Genomic DNA, 20,746 nt, shown 5'->3' with positions numbered 1-20,746 from the left:
TGACATCTATAGATTAGTGCCTAATTCATTTATTTCAATTGACTGATTTCTTTATATGAACTTTAACTCAGTAAAATCATATAAATTGTTGCATGTTGTATTAATATTTTTGTTTAGTGCAATAACAATTGGGTCAGAACTGTTTCAACATGACTTACACCCATCAGAGTATCTGTGCTGTGAAGGGCTCAACAGTGGAACTGCCCTGCACATATCAACATCCAAGTTATCATGTAGTTTCAGAACCAAACTGGTATATCCAAGATAATTGTAATGAGGCGCCTAAAATCCTGAGCTCGGTGCCAGAGTATGCAGGTCGTGCTGAGAACCTTGGGACTAAAGAGAAAGACTGCAACCTGAGAATCACAGACCTGAGAGAGATTCAGCTGAGTACAAGTTCAGATTTAAAACACAGTATGCAGAATGGGGGTACAGCTTCCCTGGAACAACTCTGACTGTCACAGGTAATATATCATATCTACTTCTTCTACTACTACAACTACTAATACAGGTAATATATAATATCTACAGGTAATATATATCAACAGGTAATATATTATATCTACTTCTTCTACTACTAATACAGGTAATATATAATATCTAATTCTAATAATTCATTTGAATCATTCAGAGCTGCAGGTGAAGGTGTCTTCCTCCACAGAGGAAAAGAAGAGAACACTGAACTGTAGCACCACCTGTCTTCTGACTGACAACCCCAACCCCACCTACATCTGGTACAAGAACGGACAACATCTCCATCGCCCTACTCCAATACTCCTGTAATACTCTACTGTACTGGTGTTACTCTGCAGACAGTTACTCCTGTGCTGTAAAAGACCATGAGGATATTATACAGGATAATAGAAAAGGTAGAAAATGCCTGGTATGTTACCTTGTTTTAACGTTTTTTCAAAAACATATATTTTTTATCCATTTTAGAAAAAGTCTGCAAGGTAATAAAATGTGGAAAAAGTCAAGCGGTCTGAAAACTTTCCAAATGCAATGTAAGTGTCTATATAATTTGTTCATTTCAATGGACCAGTCCAATACATTTTAAACACTTGAAAATAGTCTGAGGAGGTGATCAGATACATTTTGTGTCAGATGTTTGTTGTCAGAGCGGTTTGAATGTGACTCACACCAAGAGGATATCTGTGCCTTGAAGGGGTCAACAGTGGACAATACCTGCACGTATAGACATCCCAGCTGGCACAACGTCACAGAAGTATCCTGGTTCAACAAATGTGAGAATGGAGTTACAACAGATCTAAGCCAGGACCCAGAGTATGCAGGTCATGTGAAGTACCATCCAACTACAGACAAGGACTCCACCCTGAGAATTACAGACCTGAGAGAGAATGACTCTGCTGAATGGAGGCTGCCTTAATTAATCGACATCCACGTCTTCGGGGCCCTGAAGAGATCAAATCAAATTGTATTAGTCACATGGGCCGAATACAACAGGTGTAGACCTCACAGTGAAATGCTTACTGGCTGGAGTCTTTGACAATTTGTAGGGCTTTCCTCTGACTCCGCCTGGTATAGAGGTCCTGGATGGCAGGACGCTTGGCCCCAGGGATGTACTGGGCCGTACGCACTACCCTCTGTAGTGCCTTGCAGAAGGAGGCTGAGCAGTTGCCATACCAGTCAGTGATGCAATCAGTCAGGAGGCTCTTGATGGTGCAGCTGTAGAACCTTTTGAGGATCTGAGGACCCATGCCAAATCTTTTCAGTCTCCTGAGGGGGAATGGGTTTCGTTGTGCCCTCTTCACGACTGTCGTGGTGTGGTTGGACTACGTTAGTTTGTTGGTGATGTGGACACTAAGGAACTTGAAGCTCTCAACCTGCTCCACTACAGCCCTGTCGTTGAGAATGAGGGCGTGCTCTGTCCTCCTTTTCTTGTAGTCCACAATCATCTCCTTCGTCTTGATCACATTGAAGGAGAGGTTGTTGACCTGGCACCACACGGCCAGGTCTCTGACCCCCTCCCTATCGGCTGCCTTGTCATTGTCGGTGATCAGGCCTACCACTGTTGTGTCATTGGAAAACTTAATGATGGTGTTGGAGTCGTGCCTGGCCGTGCAGTCATGAGTGAACAGGGAGTACAGGATGAAACTGAGCACGCACCCCAGAGGGGCCCCTGTGTTAAGGACCAGCATGGCGGATGTGTTGTTACCTACCCTTACCACCTGGGGGCGGCCCGTCAGGAAGTCCAGGATCCAGTTGCATAGGGAGGTGTTTAGTCCCAGGTTCCTTAGCTTATTGATGAGCTTTGAGGGCACTATGGTGTTGAATGCTGAGCTGTAGTCAATGAATAGTATTCTCAAAAAGGTATTCCTTTTGTCCATGTGAGAAAAGGCAGTGTGGAGTGCTATAGAGATTGCATCATCTTTGGATCTGTTCAGGCGGTTCGAGTGCAAATTGGAGTGGGTCTAGGGTTTCTGGGATAATGGTGTTGATGTCAGCCATGACCAGCCTTTCAAAGCACTTTATGGCTACAGACGTGAGTGCTGCGGGTCGATAGTCATTTAGGCAGGTTACCTTACTGTTCTTGGGAACAGGGACTATGGTGGTCTGCTTCAAACATGTTGGTATTACAGACTCGGACAGGGAGAGGTTGAATATGTCAGTGAATGCACTTGCCAGTTGGTCAACGTGTGCTCGCAGTACACGTCCTGGTAATCCATCTGGCCCTGCGGTCTTGTGAATGTTGACCTGTTTAAATTTCTTACTCACATCGGCTGCAGAGAGTGTGATCACACAGTCTTCCGGAACAGCTGGGGCTCTCATGCATGTTTCAGTGTTATTTGCCTCAAAGCAAGCATAGAAGTGGTTTAGCTCGTCTTGTAGGCTCATGTCACTGGGCAGCTCTCGTCTGTGTTTCCCTTTGTAGTCTAATGGTTTGCAAGCCCTGCCACATCCTACGAGCGTCGGAGCCGGTGTAGTACGATTCGATCTTGGTCATGTATTGATTCTTTGCCTGTTTGATGGTTCGTCGGAGGGCATAGCGGGATATCTTATAAGCTTCCGGGTTAGAGTCCCACTCCTTGAAAGTGGCAGCTCTACCCTTTAGCTCAGTGAGGATGTTGCCTGTAATCCATGGCTTCTGCTTGGGGTATATACGTCACTGTGCGGACAACGTCCTCAATGCACTTATTGATAAGACCTATTCCCCCTCAGGTGACGGAAAATATTTGGCATGGGTCCTCAGATCCTCAAAAGGTTCTACAGCTGCACCATCGAGAGCATCCTGACTGGTTGCATCACTGCCTGGTATGGCAACTGCTCGGTCTGCGCATGGCAAGCGGTACCGGAGCGCCAAGTCTTGCTCCAAGAGGCTTCTAAACAACTTCTACCCCCAAGCCATAAGACTCATGAACATCTAATCGAATGCTACCCTCCCCTCTTTTCGCCGCTGCTACTCTCTGTTGCTATCATCTATGCATAGTCACTTTAATAACTCTACCTACATGTACATACAACTGTCACATCTGCTCCTGCTACGCCCCCTTGTGTTCATCCGGTTTCTTCTTGACCTGCAGCCACTCCCCCAGTACACTCTCTCTCTCCCTCTCCCTCTCTGTGTGATTGTGTGGTTGGAGACAGGTGTGCTGCAGTCAGAGCAGATCCCCACCAGCTGAAACCTGTTCCATAATCAAGACCTCTACAAATACTCAGTCCTGCCACCTCCACTCGCTGTTTATCCTCTCACTGCAGTTTTGCCGCTCTGACTCTGGTACATGTCTCCTGTTCCACATCTCACCACCCTGCTCCCATGTTCTGGATTCAGCTCACCATCCCTCCCTTGGATTTCCCCCCAGACCTGTTTACCCTGTCTCAACCCAGCTCACTCCAAACTCATCCTCCACTTCTGGTTTCCTACAACCACCCGAGCTTCCTCTGGCCTGCACTCCATCTCTCTCTGTTTGGCAAAAAATATTTTGGTTTATTCATCCAGTTTCCTCATCTGAGTCTGCTCTTGGGTTCCTCTGTGCCGCTCCACCTAACAGTACGATCTGGCCAAGAGATGAACTCAGCAGACCACTACTCTCCACCACACTCTGGTTGGACAAGAAGCGCTGCTTGAAAAACATGACTAAGCCCTGAAAGCCCTTCTCGAGGACATCAAGGAGTTTTCACGGAGCCTGTCTGACCTACGGGCCCGAACCTCCGCCCAGAGCTCACAACCAGTCCCAAGTCCTTCTTCTCCGCCCTGGAGCCTTTTGTTCCGACTCCCTAGTGCTACGATGGTAATCTCTGCGTTTGAGCATCAGCCCTACTCTTATGCTAGTGAATGAGCCCAGATTTATTTTCTGATTGGCTGCCTCCGTGGAGCGGCGCTTTCCTGGGCCACTGCGGTGTGGGAGAGACAGTCACTCATCTGCTTCTCCTACGGTAGATTCACAGAGGAGATGAGGAAGGTCTTCAACCACCCGGTCTGTGGAAAGGATGCCCCTAAACAACTCCTGTTCCTTCATCAAGGCTCCCAGAGTGTGGCTGAAATGGCATGTGAGTTCCGCACCCTCGCCACAGAGAGCGAATGGAATGAGGAGGCCCTTCAGGGAGCATTCTAGAATGCGACCCTCAAAGACGAGTTGGTGTCCAGAGAGGAGCCCGATGGACTTGACAAACTACTTTCTCTCACTATCCGCATTGACAACCGTCTCCGTGAGCGTTGAAGGGAGAGGGTAGGTTGGATTGCATGTCCCATAACATCTGCTTCGGGGCCTTGCTCTCCTCCCCCGACTGCATCACATCTCCAGGCATGTTCTAATCCTGAACCCTTGCAGCTCGGCCGGAATCGTCTATCTCCAGAGGAGAGGCAGCGGCTTATCAGTACTAGGAGCTGTCTATATTGTGGCCAGGTTGGTCACCTGGTCTCCACTTGTTCCCTGTGTCCAGCAAAAGAGGGGGCTCAGCAGTAGTGGGGGATATACTGTTGAGCCAAATCGCCTGCCCATCAACTCCCAGACCCCTGCTTGAGGCCAACCTTGTGTGGCAGAGCCAGGCTTTTCCTCTGTCTGCTCTCATCGATTCAGGTGCCGAAGAGAGCTTCCTGGACCGAGGGGTCAATAACCAGTTGGGTCTGGACACTGTTTCACTCGATTCACCTCTTAATGCCAACGCTCTCAATGGAAAGCTCCTTTTCCGTGTCTGTGAGAGAACCGTTCCTGTTATCCTGCATCTCTCTGGAAATCACCAGGAAAAGATCAGTTTCCACACAATCGACTGTCCTTACTCTCCCCTGGTTCTGGGTCATCCATGGTTAAAGCTAAACAACCCACAGATTGACTGGGCCACCGGGAGGGTAACTATGTAGAGAACATTTTGTCATTCCAATTGTCTACATTCTGCCCTTCCACCTGCCTTGTCTGCACCCCAGTCCATTCCAGAACCACCGGACCTGTCTTCTGTTCCTCCAGAGTATCACTGTCTAGCTCCTGTGTTCATTAAGTACCACACGCCTTCTCTGCCGCCTCATCGGCCATACGACTGCGCTACCGAGCTTCAGCCTGGAGCTCCTCTCTCCAGTACCAGGTTGTATAACCTTTCTCGCCCCGAGCAAGAGGCTATGTAGGAATACATCCAGGATTCCCTGGCTGTCGGACATGTCAGACCTTCTTCTTCTCCTGTGGGAGCTGGGTTTTTCTTTGTCAAGAAAAAGGATGGGTCACTGAGGCCGTGCATAGCCTTCCGTGGGTTGAACAGTATCACTGTCACGAACAAGTATCCCTTGCCACTCATCAGTGCTGCTTTTGCCCCCCTCCATGGTGCCACGGTGTTTTCTACAAAACTCGACGGTGTTCACTAAACTCAACCTCCGGAATGCCTACCACCTTGTCCGCATCAGAGAGGGAGACGAGTGGAAAACGGCGTTCAACACACCACTTGGACACTTGAGTATTTGGTCATGCCGTTTAGTCTCACTAACGCCCCTGCTGTTTTTCAGAGCCTGGTAAATGATGTTCTGAGGGATGTTATTGGGTGTTTTGCTTTTGTCTATGTGGATGACATTCTTATTTTTTCGAAGGACCTTGAGGCTCACAAGCAGCACGTTAACCAAGTTCTCCAACAGGTGGTGGAGAATAAGCTGTTTGTTATGTTTCCTCTGTGTCCTTCTTGGGTTACATCATTGCACAAGGACAGCTACAAGTGGACCCTGCCATGGTTAGGGCAGTCACAGAGTGGCCTGTGCTCGCGAACCTGAAGCAGCTACAGCGTTTCCTGGGGTTTGCCAATTTTTATAGACGTTTCATCCATGACTACAGTCGTTTGGCAGCTCCTCTCATCATTCTCCCCTCCACCTCCACTCCGTTACACTGGTCCCCTGAGGCAGGGTTCCGGGAACTCAAGCACCGCTTCACTTCCGCTCCAATCCTAACCCAGCCAGACCCAGAACTCCAGTTCGTCCTCGAGGTGCACGCTTCCGACACCGGGGTAGGTGCAGTTCTGTCTCAACATTCACCCTCGGAACAGAAGCTACATCCATGTGCCTTGTTTCGCAAGGTCTCACCTGCAGAGAGAAATTTTGACATAGGAAACTGGGAACTTCTGTCCGTGAAGCTGGCTCTTGAGAATTGGCGTCACTGGTTAGAGGGTTTTGTCCTCCCCTTCATTGTGTGGACGGATCACAAAAACCTAGCCTACATCCAGGCCGCCAAACGTCTGAACTCTCGGCAGGCCAGGTAGGCATTGTTTTTCGGAAGATTCAACTTCACACTCACACTAAACTGGAATCTAAGAATACCAAGCCTGACGCCCTCTCCCGTCAGTTCACAGCAGACAACACAGGTTCCGAGCCAGAAACTATTATGCCATCCTCCTGCTGTCTCCTGGGAGATTGAGTCCCGTGTTTCCAGGCTCAGCTGAACCAGCTGATCCAGGAAACGGTGCATGTAAGGCTCTGTTTGTGCCAGATTCAGTTCGCTCTGAAGTTCTTCAGTGGGCCCATTCTACTCACCTCACTTGTTACCCTGGCATGAATCGGACTGTCGCCTCACTTCATTCCCCTCTCCAAGCTTCCTTCCTCCAGAGAGACTGCGGACCTGCTGGTATCCCATGTGCTGCGGCTGCATGGCATCCCTATTGACATAATTTCTGACAGGGGACCCCAGTTTACTTCCCAGGTATGGAGAGCCTTCTGCACAGAACTTGGCATTAATGTTAGCCTTTCATCTGGATATCACCCCCAGACTAACGGCCAGACCGAGTGGGCCAACCAGGAGTTGGAGACTGCCCTACGCTGTGTGACTTCGGCTAACCCTTCCTCCTGGAGTGCCCAGCTACCCTGGGTGGAATATGCCCACAACACCCTCATCAACGCCTCATCAGGTATATCACCCTTTGAGTGTGCTCTGGGTTACCAACCCCCCTTGTTCCCTGCCCAAGAGGTCGAGGTAGTGGTGCCCACAGTCCAGGACCACATGCGCTGTTGTCATCGCACCTGGAGGAGGGCCCGGGCCCCTCTTCTTCGTGCCTCCGCCAGGACCCAATCCCAAGCTAACCGTCGCCGTGCTTCAGGCCCAGTCTACACTCCAGGCCAAAAGGTATGGCTTTCATCTAAGGATTTGCCCTTGAACGTGGTTTCCAAAAAACTAGCCCCCGATTCATTGGTCCCTTTGAGATTGATCGTGTCATAAACCCCTCTGCTTTGCATCTGAAACTCCCAGGCTCTCTCAAAATGTCACGACTTCCGCCGAAGTCGGGTCCTCCCCTTGTTCGGGCGGCGCTCGGCAGTCGGCCATTCTCGATCCACTTTTCATTTTCCATGTGCTTTGTCTTGTTTTTCCACACACCTGGTTTCAATTCCCTCATTTACTTGTTGTGTATTTAACTTCTTTGGAGTAGGGGGCAGTATTTTCACGTCCGGATGAAAAGCGTGCCCAGAGTAAACGGCCTGCTACTCAGCCATAAAAGCTAGAATATGCATATTATTTGGATTATTTGGATAGAAAACACCCTGCAGTTTCTAAAACTGTTTGAATTATGGCTGTGAGTATAACATAACTCATATGGCAGGCCAAAACCTGAGAAAAAAATCCAACCAGGAAGTGGGAAATCTGAGGTTGGTCGATTTTCAACTCAGCCCCTATTGAAGATACAGTGGGATATTGGTCATGTTGCCCTTCCTAAGGCCTCCACTAGATGTCCACAGTCTTTAGAGCCTTGTCTGATGCTTCTACTGTGAAGTGGGGCCGAATGAGAGGGGATTGAGTAAGGTCTACCATGAGCTGAACATGCGCTGACCATGTGCGTTCATGTGAGAGAGCGAGCTCTGTTCCATCACACTTCTGAAGACAAAGGAATTCTCCGGTTGGAACATTATTGAAGAATTATGTTAAAAACATCCTAAAGATTGATTCTCAATACTTCGTTTGTCATGTTTTTACGGACTGTAATATAACTTTTGTAACTTTTCGTCCGTACTTTCCGCTGGACTTGCACGTGCGTCGTGAGTTTGGAAAGTGTACTGAACGTTAGAACAACAAGGAGGAATTTGGACATAAATGATGGACATTATCGAACAAAACAAACATTTATTGTGGAACTGGGATTCTTGGGAGTGCATTCTGATGAAGATCATCAAAGGTAAGTGAATATTTATAATGCTATTTCTGACTTCTGTTGACTGCACAATATGGCGGATATATTTTTGTCTTGATTGGGCTCTGAGCGCCGACCTCAGGGGGGGGGGGTACTGTCACATCTGCTCCTGCTACGCCCTCTTGTGTGCATACAGTGTTTTCGTGACCTGCAGCCACTCCCCCAGTACACTATCTCCCTCTCCCTCTCTGTGTGATTGTGTGGTTGGAGACAGCTGTGCTGGAGTCAGAGCAGATCCCCACCAGCTGCAACTCGTTCTATAATCAAGACCTCTACAAATACTCAGTCCTGCCACTTCCAATCTGCCAGATCGTAATCTCTGCTCAGTCAGTTTATGCTTCTAGCTATTTATGATTATTCAAGATCCTGTTACCCTGCTGTGCCTGTTTCCCTCTGGTTGCACATTTAAAATGCTGATTGAAATTAGGTAAAACTGATTTAAGTTTCCCTGCATTAAAGTCCCCGGCCACTAGGAGCGCCACCTCTGGATGAGGCGCTTACGCTTTCTGCTTATGGTGGTATACAGCTAATTGAGTGTGGTTTTAGTAACAGCATCGGTCTGTGGTGGTATGTAGACAGCTACGAAAAATACAGATGAAAACTTTCTAGGTAGATAGTGTGGTTACAGCTTATCATAAGATACTTTACCTCAGGCGAGCAAAACCTAGAGATTTTCTTAGATATCGTGCACCAGCTGTTGTTTACAAATATGCATAGTGTCTTAACAGAGGCTGCAGTTCTATCCTGCCGATAGAGTGTATAACCCGCCAGCTGTATGTTCTTAATGTCGTCATTCAGCCACGACTCGGTGAAACATAAGATATTAAAGTTTTTAATGTCCCATTGGTAGAATATACGTTCTTTCAGTTTCCTCCCATTTATTTTCCAGCGATTGAACGTTAGCTAGCAGGACGGAAGGCAAAGGCAGATTAGCCACTTGTCGCCTGATCCTCACAAGGCACCCTGATCTTTGTCCGCAAAATCTCAGTTTCCTTCTCCAGCGAATGGTGGGAATCTGGGAATGGTCGGTAGTATATCCCTCCCGTCCAACTCATTGAAGAAAAACTCTTTGTCTAATCTGAGGTGAGTAATCGCAGTTCTGATGTCCAGAAGCTCTTTTCGGTCAAAAGAGACGGTAGCAGCAACATTATGTACAAAACAAGTGAGGAACAACGCGAAAAAAACAACAAAATAGCATGGTTGGTTAAGAGCCGCTAAGACGGCAGCACTCCATCACTCTTGTTATTGGTCAAATAGTCCTGATACAGCCTGGAGGTGTGTTTTAGGTCATTGTCTTCTTGAAAAAGAAATGATAGTCCCACTAAGCGCAAACCAGCTGGGCTGGCGTATTGCTGTAGAATGCTGTGGTAGCCATGCTGGTTAAGTGTACCTTGAATTCTAAATAAAAAACCAACAATGTCACCACAAAGCACCCCCACACCTCCTCCTCCATGCTTCATGCTGGGAACCACACATGGGGAGATCATCTGTTCACCAACTCTGTGTCTCACAAAGACACGGCGGTTGTAACCATCTCAAATGTGGACTCATCAGACCAAAGGACAGATTTCCACCCATCTAATGTCCATTGCTCATGTTTCTTGGCCCAAGCAAGTCTCTTCTTATTATTGGTGTCCTTTAGTAGTGGTTTCTTTGCAGCAATTCGACCATGAATGCCTGATTCCTCTGAACAGTTGATGTTGAGAGATGTCTGTTAGTTGAACCCTGTGAAGCATGTATTTGGGCTGCAATCTGAGGTGCAGTTAACTCTAATGAACTTACCCTCTTCATGTAACTCTGGGTCTTCCTTTCCTGTGGGGGTCCTCATGAGAGCCAGTTTCATCATAGCGCTTGATGGTTTTTGCGACTGCACTTGAAGAAACTCAAAGTTCTTGACATTTTCCGTATTGACTGACCTTCATGACTTAAAGTAATGATGGACTGTTGTTTCTCTTTGCTTATTTGAGCTGTTCTTTCCATAATATGGACTTGGGTCTTTTACCAAATTGGGCTATGTTCTGTATACCACCCCTACCTTGTCACAACACAACTGGAAACCCAAAGGGTTCTACCTGGAACCCAAAAGAGTTCTCCTATGTGGACAGCTGAAGAACCCATTTGGAATCCTTTTTTCTAAGAGACTACCCTGCATGTGTCACAGGTGTAACCAAGGTCTTATAATGAGTGACATCCTCCTCGCCTCCTCCATGGCGGCTACACTGTTGCTCCTGGCAACGGCTCAAGGTTCTGAGCACGGTCGCTAGGCGACGGTCCAGGGTGGACAGGTGCAGCTCGTGGAGGGGCCACGGAGAATAGATGATCATGGACAAGTGAGTCCCTCATGACATCACAGACTGTACGGGGCAGGGAGAGAAGACACCGACAGATGCAGGAGGGTGGAATGACAGATCCTAGAGAAGGAGAAAGAGAGAGAAATTGAGTGAAAGTTGAGAAAGAAAAATAATATTTTTCATGTATCATGTTCTCTCCTCTAGCTGAGTATATATATTCATGATAACACAACTTATTGCGCCTTAATGTTTAATCATGTACCATGTTTTAGGATTGAGGGTTCATCTTTAGAGGGGCCTCCAAACCTGTGGTCCACACACAGAGTGTCAATGTTACAATCAGCTAACGTTAGTTAAACTTGTAGTCAGCACACAGTGTCAATGTTACAATCAACTAACGTTAGTTAAACCTGTAGTCAGCACACAGTGTCAATGTTACAATCAACTAACGTTAGTTAAACCTGTAGTCAGCACACAGTGTCAATGTTACAATCAACTAACGTTAGTTAAACCTGTAGTCAGCACACAGATAGTGTCAATGTCACAATCTACTAACTGTTGTTAGCTAGCATTCGAGTGCTGACTTTTCTCAATGATTTGTGCAGTGTAAAAATACAATTTTGGTAATTGGTGTAGCCTGACTACTGCAGTAGGCTACTGCTTGTCCATGTGTTAGCTAACAGCAAAAAACCCAGACGAGAGAAACGTGAAAGCATCCAGGCAGCAGAGATGCACTTGTCATTAGCTAGCTAACGTTAGCTTTATTGTAGCTATAAATAGTTACGTTTATTGTTATTTATTTTATTGTATACAAGTTATATACATAGACAGAAGGGAGTTAGTTATAAATACAGTATATTTGTCTGTAGTTTAGAAGAAAGACTTACGCAGTGGTGTAAAGTACTTAAGTAAAAATACTTTAAAGTGTTACTTAAGTAGTTTTTGGGGGGAATCCGTACTTTACTTTAGTATTTATATATTTACAACTTTTACTTTTACTTCACTACATTCCTAAAGAAAATGATATACTTTTTACTCCATACATTTTCCCTGTCACACAAAAGTACCCATTACATTTTCAATACTTAGCAGTACAGAAAATGGTTCAATTCACACACTTATCAAGAGAACATCCCCGGTCATCCCTACTTCCTCTGATCTGGCAGACTCACTAAACACAAATGTTTTGTTTGTAAATTATTTCTGAGTGTTGGAGTGTGCCCCTGCCTATCCGTACATTTAAAAAAACAAGAAAATTGTGCCGTCTGGTTTGCTTAGTATAAGGACAATTTAATTATTCATACTTTTACTTTTAATACTTAAGTATATTTGAGCAATTACATTTATTTTGATAGATAAGTATATTAGAAACCAACTACTTTTAGACTTTTACTCAAGTAGAATTTTACTGGGTGACTTTCACTTTTACTTGTCATTTTCTATTATGGTATCTTTACTTTGACTCAAGTATGACAATTGGGTTCTTTTTCCACCACTGGACTTAAGTTTATTTTTGACAGAATAATTACTTCTGAATTAGGTTTGATGCACCCATTGCAAAGACTTGCATAAACAGCTCTTTGCCCTATCTGTGCTAGTAGTGTACAGCAGCTGCCATTATAGCAGCAGTGAAAGACCAGAAGTAGTAATTCTCAGACACCCCCTCAGGAGAGGCCTATTCAGATAAGGAATTCTTATCACTTTACAAGGTCCCTGTAACACCTAAAGATTTTGCAATTGTTTTAGATGCCATTCCCTCAGGTGTTGCTTTGTTATTCAGGAACGTGTCAAGACCTGGCCTCAGAACCTACCTTCCATTAACCCTGTTGACTCGTCAGTAGGAAAGATTTGTTTCTTTTTTGGTCCATTCAACAACAGAGCGATACGAACCTTGTTTCAGCAGGATGTTGTATCATATACCTTATGTCATGCATTATTGGAACGGATTTATTGATAATATCTGTTGAGAAAAAGTTTGGATGTTGCCACACATATACCTACTTGTTAACAAAACTAAGGAAGTTTCCTTTTAAATTATTAATAAATATTATCCTGCTAACCACTATATGAAGAAGTTTAAGGAAAACATCAACTTAAATTGCTCCTTTTTGTAATGACCACCCAGAAACAGTGTTGCATCTTTTTTGGCATTGTATTCATGTAAGAAAACTGTGGCAAGACATCAGTAGATTTATAATTGAACACATTTATGAAGATCTTACACTATTGTGGAGAGATGTACTGCTTGGATTCTTTACCTACGATAGAAATAACCTGAAACACTTTTATGTAATTAATTTCATTTTTCTTTTGGCCAAATTTCATATTCACAAATGTAAATTTACAAACAAAACCTCATGTTTTCTTACCTTACAAAAATAAATTGAACTGTACTTTAAGACAATTAAATACTCTACTAACAAAAAAGCTGTTAGAATTATAAGTGTATGTATGTCCCTTAAGGTCCTTGTGTAATGTGATATTGTACTTCCTAGCCCAATTGTCCGTTGTATATTATTTATATAAACTTGTTCCCATATGTACTTCCTGTATTGATTTGTTGTTAATAAAAGATACAATTTAAAAAAAAAAAATGCCCATTCAGATACTCCCTCTTTGCGCATGTGTTCCAAGTTACTGCCAGGCAAGGGTAGACGATAGCAGACTACAGGATTCTTAGCGAAATGCGGTGTTGAACGATTTCTTGACTTTAATCGAATTGTATAGATCACGTAAAATGTTATCCAGGAACTTTCTGAAGTAATATTAGGCTACATGAGACGTTTATTTGTTTGAACTTAATTCCGTTTTGATATTGAAGTAGATGTTTGATTGCTCTGGTCTAGGGGCGCATCAGTTGCAGCCTTGGGATTCGAATTTTCTCTCCGCAAGTCCCTAGTCATTATCTGAACACGACAACAAAGTAGTCTAACTGTACTGTACCCAACAATATTTAATTCCATACAAAGAAACAATAGCTTCCACAATGGATCGGGTAAGTCTGGCTTTAACAGTATAAGTCTGCTGGTTTGTACAAAATGTCTAGGCCTAGTTTTCATAATCTTTGATCCTCCACTTCCTGTGCTCGGTTTAAACGGCTCAACAAAAAATACATCACGGTAAAACTTGTTGTGATTTTTTTCCTTCGTCAAAGTAGCCTACTACTATATCATGTTTAGGAATCTGTGACTATGAACTAATTATCTCTCCTTCCTCCCAAAGTGTTCACATTCCTTTCGAACACATTATCCATTATTTGACCAAATACTCAAGTGGACGTTCTAACAAAGAAAATAAAGGTTTTCTTAAATGGAAGGCAATCGGTAAAGAGGCAAGATCAGGTGGGACCATTATAGCCAATGAGAGGGCAGACATGGGTGTTTCCACAGCCACAAAGGTCTATATCGCATTTTCATTTATTCAAGGTTCGGGCAAAAAGTCAGAAGTGTTGTTAGGGTTAAAATCACATTTTAATAAGATCAATGGTAGAAATGTGCGTGGTTTATGGCTTTGTTTGTGGTAACTAGTGACGTCCAGGCAGGCCAGTTGAGAACAAGTTGTCATTTACAACTGCGACCTGGCCAAGATAAAGCAAAGCAATGCGACAAAAACAACAACACAGAGTTACACATGGGATAAACAAAGTACAGTAAATAACACAATAGAAAATATGTATACAGTGTGTGCAGATGAAGTAAGGAGGTAAGGCAATAAATAGGCCATAGTGGCGAAGTAATTACAATTTAGCCATTAACACTGGAGTGATAGATGTGCAGTTGAGGATGTGCAATTATAAATACTGGAATAAATACTGGTGTGCAAAAGAGCAGAAAAAAAACAAATATGGGGATGAGGTAGGTATTTGGTTGGAAGGGCTATTTACAGATTGGCTGTGTACAGCTGCAGTGATCGGTAAGCTGCTCTGACAGCCAATGTTTGAAGTTAGTGAGGGAGATATAAGTCTTCAACTTCAGTGATTTTTGCAATTCGTTCCAGTCATTGGCAGCAGAGAACTGGAAGGAAAGGCGGCCAAAGGAGGTGTTGGCTTTGGGGATGACCAGTGAAATATACCTGCAGGAGCGCGTGCTACAGGTGGGTGCTGCTATGGTGACCAGTGACCTGAGATAAGGCGGGGCTTTACCTAGCAGAGACTTGTAGATGACCTGGAGCCAGTGGGTTTGGCGACAAATATGTAGCGAGGACCAGCCAATGAGAGCATGCAGGTCGCAATGGTGGGTAGTATATGGTGCTTTGATGACAAAACGGATGGCACTGTGATAGACTGCATCCAATTTGCTGAGTAGCGTGTTGGAGGCTATGTTGTAAATGACATCGCCAAAGTCAAGGATCGGCAGGATAGTCAGTTTTACGAGGGTATGTTTGGCAGCATGAGTGAAGTAGGCTTTGTTGCGAAATAGGTAGCCGATTCTAGATTTAACTTTGCATTGGAGATGCTTAATGTGAGTCTTTAAGGAGAGTTTACAGTCTAGCCAGACAACTAGGTATTTATAGTTTTACACATATTCTAAGTAAAAACCGTCCAGAGTAGTGATGCTAGGCGGGCTTGTGCGGGCAGCGATCGGTTGAAGAGCATGAATTTAGCTTTACTAGCATTTAAAAGCAGTTGGAGGCCACGGAAGGAGTGTTATATGGCATTGAAGCTCGTTTGGAGGTTAGTTAACACCGTTTCCAAGGGAGGGCCAGATATATACAGAATGGTGTCGTCTGCGTAGAGGTGGATCAGGGAATCACCCGCAGCAAGAGCGACATTGATATATACAGAGAAAAGAGTCGGCACGAGACAACAGGCCCTCCGATTTGACACCCTGAACTCTATCTGAGAGGGGGGCCAGAAGCTGCAGGGGGTGCAGAGCTGTTGGCCGGGGTTGGGGTAGCCAGGTGGAAAGCGTGGCCAGCCGTAGAGAAATGCTTATTGAAATTCTCGATTATCGTGGATTTATCGGTGGTGACAGTGTTTCCAAGCCTCAGTGCAGTGGGAAGCTGAGAGGAGGTGCTCTTATTCTCCATGGACTTTTGGAGTTAGTGCTGCAGGATGCAAATTTCTGTTTGAAAAAGCTAGCCTTTGCTTTCCTAACTGACTGTTTATATTGGTTCCTGACTTCCCTGAAAAGTGGCCTACTTTTACCAATACACTCCTAATAACCTAATCTTTACGAAATGTATATTCGATCAAATAAGGCAGAAGACAGATTTTGGGCCCAGTTATCTCTCTCGCTTCACCTCTTCCTCACTGTTTGAAGGGAAATTACTGGTATGAGATATATGGTGCAAACTAGCTCATGCCTCCACCAACCCAATGCTCTTAGATTTGTGGGTTGTAGTGAACGATTCAACATTAAAGGAAAAAGGAGATATTCGAGGGATGCACCCAACTCAGAGGTTTAGACTGAATTAATACAATATTTGGTTTAATGTTAATCTATGTTGAATACTTCCAACAGGACATATCCAGCCCGTCCCCCACCAACCTCCAGGAGTCCCCAGGTCAACCGCCTCTCCGTACTTTACTGCTGGTTCTGGTTGACTGCAGGAAAACACCGGAGCAGAGTGGAACTGAGAGAGGAGAAGAGGATCATGGAGATGTGATTTCATTAAGTAAGAACCATGGCGTGTGGATTAGACTACAGTCCGCTTCTGTAACAATTAATTGATGAGTTATATATTGATGAAAATATCTGGTCGTTACACCCAATTTTAAGAAGTGTAACTTGGTTAAAAAAAAGTTTGATTTCACATCATTTCAACATTCTGTCATGTCATAAAGAGCACGTGTTCAACTTAATAAAATACATGTTTTGCCATATGGCAGTAGGCTGAGTTTGGCATTAGTCATGTAAACACCTTACTCTGCTGATCTTAATTGGTGTAAGGTCATAACAGAAGGAAGCATACGCCTTTAAAAACACCTGGTTGTCTGATCAATCTTTAGAATGATTAGGACATGAAACACTTTAATCAGAGTTATAGAGGTGTATTTCATCTGCATGTTCTAACACAAGCAGCGCCAGCTAACTTCTTTTGACAGAGTGCAGTGAGTTCAGGAAAAACTGAAAGTATGCAGCTTAGAAATAGTTTCACATACAAACTTTATTTGTCCAAACTCGTATTCAAATATGCTTTTTTTTTTTTTTTTTTTACATGGATGTTGTTGTAGAAAGTATATTTTAATAGCCAATTTTTCATTTATCAAAGTCCCATCGGGTAGCCTGATTTCAGATGTGTCCATGTAAACAGGTTTATTAGGGAAATTGTTCTTCTTTCCAAGCATGTCAACGTTTAAATCAAACTCCTATACTAATTGACTATTCACAATAATCATATTATTCTGCGCTTGTAACCGTACTCAAAATGCTGAAATGTCACTTTAGCAAGTGTTTATTCATATTACAATTCTGATGAATTGAATGTTCCATGTGTCCTGTATTAAAGGGCACTTTATTTAATATAACAGAGATTTAAAATTGAATTTTGGTGCACAATTATTACTGGAAAATATCTAAGGAACGCAAAAGGCATTCATTTCATGTAACGCCCCATCTGTTTATGGACCCATTTTTGCAAAACCAAACTATTCAATATCTTTGTTTCACAGGGGACATCCCTAATCGTTGCTCTCTAAGTGGGAGGGGCTTATCATCTGGGGAGCCTCAACAACATCATGATGCTGACAAGAAAGAGAAGAGTCTCTCCAGACCAGAACACCTCAAGAAACACCAGCATAGAGGTATAGGGAAGAAATCTCACCACAGCTGCTCTGACTGTGGGAAGAGTTTTGCTAAACAGAAGGATTTGATAATTCATGAACGGATTCACACCGGAGAGAAATCGTACCACTGCTCTCAGTTTGGGAAGAGTTTCGTTGCATCTAAAACCTTCAAATCTCATCAGAGAATTCATACAGGGGAGAGGCCTTACCCCTGCTTTGATTGTGGGAAATACTTCAATCAATCAGGAGACCTGACTACACACCAGCTCGAATACAAAGGAGAGAAATCTTATAGCTGTGATCAGTGTGGGAAGAGCTTCAATAAATCAGGAGCCCTGACTACACACCAGCGCATACACACTGGAGAGAAGCCTTATAGCTGTGATCAGTGTGGGAAGAGCTTCAGTCATTCAGGAGCCCTGACCACACACAAACGCATACACACAGGAGAGAAGCCTTATGGCTGTGATCAGTGTGGGAAGAGCTTCAATCAATCAGGATCCCTGATTTTACACCAACGCATACACACAGGAGAGAAGCCTTATAGCTGTAATCAGTGTGGGAAGAGCTTCAATCATTCAGGACACCTGATTATACACCAACGCATGCACACAGGAGAGAAGCCTTATAGCTGTGATCAGTGTGGGAAGAGCTTCAATCATTCAGGAGCCCTGACCACACACCAACGCATACACACAGGAGAGAAGCCTTATAGCTGTGATCAGTGTGGGAAGAGCTTCAGTCGATCAGGAGACCTGATTACACACCAACGCATACACACAGGAGAGAAGCCTTATAGTTGTGATCAGTGTGGGAAGAGCTTCAATGGATCAGGACACCTGATTACACACCAACGCATACACACAGGAGAGAAGCCTTATAGTTGTGATCAGTGTGGGAAGGGCTTCAATCAATTAGTACATCTAACTACACACCAACGCATACACACAGGAGAGAAGCCTTATAGTTGTGATCAGTGTGGGAAGGGCTTCAATCAATTAGTACATCTAACTACACACCAACGCATACACACAGGAGAGAAGCTTTATACCTGTGATCAGTGTGGGAAGAGCTTCAATTATTCAGGATCACTGACTACACACCAGCGCATACACACAGGAGAGAAGCCTTATAGCTGTGATCAGTGTAGGAAGAGCTTCAGTCGATCGGGAGACCTGATTACACACCAACGCATACACACAGGAGAGAAGCCTTATAGTTGTGATCAGTGTGGGAAGAGCTTCAATCGATCAGGACACCTGATTACACACCAACGCATACACACAGGAGAGAAACCTTATAGTTGTGATCAGTGTGGGAAGAGCTTCAATCGATCAGGACACCTGATTACACACCAACGCATACACACAGGAGAGAAGCCTTATAGTTGTGATCAGTGTGGGAAGAGCTTCAATCGATCAGGACACCTGATTACACACCAACGCATACACACAGGAGAGAAGCCTTATAGTTGTGATCAGTGTGGGAAGAGCTTCAATCGATCAGGACACCTGATTACACACCAACGCATACACACAGGAGAGAAACCTTATAGCTGTGAGCATTGTGGCAAGAGCTTCAATCAATCAGGATCCCTGACTAAACACCAACACATACACACAGGAGAGAAGCCTTATAGCTGTGATCATTGTGGGAAGAGCTTCAGTCGAACAGGAGACCTGACTATACACCAACGCATACACACAGGAGAGAAGCCTTATAGCTGTGATCATTGTGGGAAGAGCTTCAGTCGAACAGGAGACCTGACTAAACACCAACGCATACACACAGGAGAGAAGCCTTATAGCTGTGATCAGTGTGGGAAGAGTTTTGCTCTAGATTTCACCTTGACTACACACCAGCGAATCCACACGGGAGAAAAACCTTACTCCTGTCTATGTGGAAAGAGCTTTGCTCATTCAGGGTCACTGAAAAAACACAAGGAAGCACAAACATGTTTTCTTTTATCTCCCTCCTCTCCGGCACCGGTTCCAGATCCCTCAATATAGTTTCAATAGAAAACAAAGAGTCATCCATCTCCCATTCTCTAACAGTTTACTAAGTTTGATTACCATGGTAACCTGTGTAGATAATATGCAGCTCTGGATCCATATGTATCAATTGTCTTGGAGTGGTGTGTGTGGAGTGGGGTGTTCAGAGCTGTATCTTATTTCAGTAACTCCTGTAATCCATTAAATAATGTAGAATGATGTTTCAAAAATAGTAGGTTCATATTAATGTGTGAGAGAAATGTTGTCTGAAGAGAGAGCCTTGAATTGTACATCTTTCCTCATACAGTCATTGGTTCCTGTTGGTGCTGGGTAGAGATGTGAGGGGGGTCATTACCCCCTCAGACCTTTTGTCAGAAGGCCCAGAACATGTTCTATAATTTAAGATAGGAGACGGTGCCAGTCACATGCATTAACCAATCGTTAATGATGAATTAATTATGAAAAATGTAAATCATGCAAATATAACTTGTCTGTGTAAGCAGTATATAAGAGAACTAACGGGACTGCCCCGAAAGAGCTCCTGACCGACGTGTACTGTGGTGCATTAAGTTTGTTGGATCCTCTCCAGCTTGCTGATAATAAAGAATGATTCATTTAAGTTTGACTTTGAGGCCCTGCTGGTAATTTTCAGAAAACATGTATTCAATACAGAAATACATTCAATCTATTGTATTATGTGAAGGAGATGTGTTGCACTGCAAGTGGTGGTCACACCAGATACTGAGTACCTTTTTTTTAAGGTATCTGTGACCAACAGATGCATATCAGTATTCCCAGTTATGTGACATCTATAGATTAGTGCCTAATTCATTTATTTAAATTGACTGATTTCTTTATATGAACATTTAACTCAGTAAAATCATATAAATTGTTGCATGTTGTATTAATATTTTTGTTGAGTGCAACAGTTCTGGGTCAGAACTGTTTCAACATGACTTACACCCATCAGAGTATCTGTGCTGTGAAGGGCTTAACAGTGGAACTGCCCTGCACATATCAACATCCAAGTTATCATGTAGTCTCAGAACCAAACTGGTTTAAAACCTCTCAGCGCACGGTCTAGTTTCCTGAATTTCCGCCTGTCTGACGTGCCCAAAGTAAACTGCCTGTTA

General features: G+C 44.1%; 1 pseudogene; it reads left to right on the top strand.

The window, feature by feature from the left end:
* Positions 1–13,546: 13,546 nt before the first annotated feature.
* On the top strand, positions 13,547–18,982 carry LOC139545174 (zinc finger protein ZFP2-like; annotated as a pseudogene).
* Positions 18,983–20,746: the final 1,764 nt, after the last annotated feature.

The sequence above is a fragment of the Salvelinus alpinus genome, chromosome 2, assembly GCF_045679555.1.
Source record: "Salvelinus alpinus chromosome 2, SLU_Salpinus.1, whole genome shotgun sequence".
NCBI lineage: Eukaryota > Metazoa > Chordata > Actinopteri > Salmoniformes > Salmonidae > Salvelinus > Salvelinus alpinus.
This window is presented reverse-complemented; position numbering and strand designations above follow the sequence as displayed.